The sequence below is a fragment of the Vespa velutina genome, chromosome 2 (genome assembly GCF_912470025.1).
Source record: "Vespa velutina chromosome 2, iVesVel2.1, whole genome shotgun sequence".
NCBI lineage: Eukaryota > Metazoa > Arthropoda > Insecta > Hymenoptera > Vespidae > Vespa > Vespa velutina.
The window spans coordinates 1,604,068-1,606,567 of record NC_062189.1 but is presented as its reverse complement, the minus strand read 5'-3'; the positions used below and the strand labels follow the sequence as shown (position 1 = coordinate 1,606,567).

Genomic DNA, 2,500 nt, shown 5'->3' with positions numbered 1-2,500 from the left:
TAGATAAGTGTTATGAATTTTCACGTTCGTTCGAGAAGAATTCTTTTATTTCTAAAAATAAATCGTTCCTTATATCGGAACTGCAGAGATCTCTTTGCTTTTTTTTTTTTATTTTATTTTATTTTTTCATATAAATTTTTGCATAACCATAGCACGTCCGATAGACACTAATGGTTATATGCATGTTACATATATAAATCGATAGATTTGTTGTTTCGTACGATAACTTTACTTCTTTCTTTTTTTCTTTGTCTGTTTATTCGTTTATTTATCTATCCATCTATCTGTCGATCTATCTATCTATCTATCTATCTTTATCTTATTTTTAATTGTACTTCGATTTCTTTCTCTTTTTTTTTTTTTTTTTTTTTTTTTTTATTGGATTTTTTTTTCAATTCAACGAGTGTCGATTACGAATATTTTAATTTTAACGAATGTATCCTATCATCATCATCATCATCATCATCATCATCATCATTATTATTATTATTATTATTATTATTATTATTATTATGAGTTAAAATAATAGTCAATCTCTCTCTCTTTCTTTTTCTCTCTCCTTCTCTCTTTCTATTTTTCTCTCTCTCTCTCTCTCTCGCCCCCTCCGTTCCTCCCATGTTTGATAATCGAATTACAGTGATCCTAGTTTTCGTCAACGGGGAATGTCGGGATAGATTTGAAAATGCAGTATATCCGCACAGACTTCGTTTATCCATCATCAACTTCGTCATAGGAGTGCATCTATATGGATCAGTGAGTATCGTTCATGAATAGAATCGTTGAAACCGAGCGTTCTAATCTAACAATTGTTGAAACGTGAATTTCCGAGATTTCAGAGCATTAAAATAGGCTCTCGAGTATGAACGCGGCCTGTACGAGGAACGATTAAACAAAGAATTATAGTTAGATAAGCTAAGGGCCTAAATTAAGCGAATTGTGCCTGTTAAAGTCGGCCGAATTTATTTAAAAAAAAAAAAAAAAAAAAAAAAAAAAAGCAAAAGAAGGAAAAGAAGAAAGAAAAGGAAAAGAAATAAAAAAGAAACTTGTGATTAGTCCAGGAAGAGCCGAATTAAATTTTCTCCCATTTTTTTTCTTCTCATTCTTTTTATTTCTCAACTTCTTTTTTTTTTTTCTTCTCTTTTACTTTTTCTTTCTTTTTTCTTCTTCTTCTTCTTCTTCTTCTTCTTTTACATGTTTATATATAACGCAAAGCTGTTATCGTGTCAACGAAAAATTGAAATTGTCATGAAAAATAGATGTCTCTTTTATATCTGATATAATGGTACAAATAATAATAAAAACTAATATTAATTGATATTTTTCATCTTCGTAATCAAAAATATAAGAATATTAAAAAAGACCACTTAATTAATTATTACTTCATTTATTATTATTATTATTATTATTATTTTTAATATTTTTAATATTTTCGATTATCATTAATCATATAATTATGTATTAATTTCTTTTTTTTATTATTATTACAAAGTTAATTAGTACTAGTGATAATTAAAAACATCATTAATAATAATACTTCGTTTAGTTTATTATTTCAATCAAGAGAGATCGGTATTTATTATGATGATATGTATATATATATATATATATATATATATATGTAGTATTGCATATATTTACTGTTGATTATTAGCCAAATGAGATTCATCTTATAGAACAAATAGTTCAACGAACCGTATTCTCTAACGAGAGATCTAATTAATGGTCGCTTGATCAAACGACGAAGTGATCGTTGCCATAACAAATATCTCGAAGCATGATTTTCAGTTTTACGAACACACAGAGGTTGAGAAAGAGAGTTCTCGATTTCATTTCTATTTTTTGAGAAAATTATAATTTTAATGCGAATGAACAAAATGGCTATTTAAATACGATAAAATTGGAATTAATATTATTCGGAATAATAATTCTATTGGAGAAACTGAAGTATTGTTATTTACGTATGTACGTACATAATATCATCGATAGGATATTTTTCCAACGTGTTATTTACAAAATTACAATGGGAATATAATTAAAGTGTAAAATGATATATAATCATGGATCGAACAAATTCCTTAGAGAATTTTATCTATATCACATATTTATTTAAATTTATGATAAAAATATTATTTTTCATTTGAATAATCAAATTAAAAATCTCATCGTTAATCAACGTCGTAATGTCGTTTGTGACGATATAAAGTCCAATTTATCAAAAAATTTGACGATTAATCCTTCAAAAAAAGAAAAAAAGAAAAAAAATCAAATTTAAAATCAAGAATTGCAAATCGAAAAGAAGGAAAAAAATAAACGAAAAAAAAAAAGAGAGAGATAATTCTTGAACGAAAGATCAAAGTGAGATGAAGGAGGAACAAACAAACGGTAAATCATTTTTACAAGGTAACACGTTTCGTTAACAACAACAACAACAATAACAACAACAATACAACAACACCACCTATCATCCCTTCCCTAAAATCTACACGTACATGAACAAATT

At 26.5% G+C, this 2,500-nt stretch overlaps 1 protein-coding gene across 5 annotated transcripts in view; it reads left to right on the top strand.

Annotated features, from left to right (window-relative positions):
- The first annotated feature begins 1,662 nt into the window (after nt 1-1,662).
- Nucleotides 1,663-2,500, top strand: part of LOC124957812 (sodium channel protein 60E) — an 82,880-nt gene continuing 82,042 nt past the window's right edge. For 4 of the 5 annotated variants that reach the window (XM_047515167.1, XM_047515169.1, XM_047515166.1 and 1 more), the window contains exon 1: nt 1,664-2,500. This exon is cut by the window's right edge. The gene's annotated coding sequence lies outside the window, so the exon portion shown is untranslated. The other variant, XM_047515170.1, reaches the window with a different exon arrangement.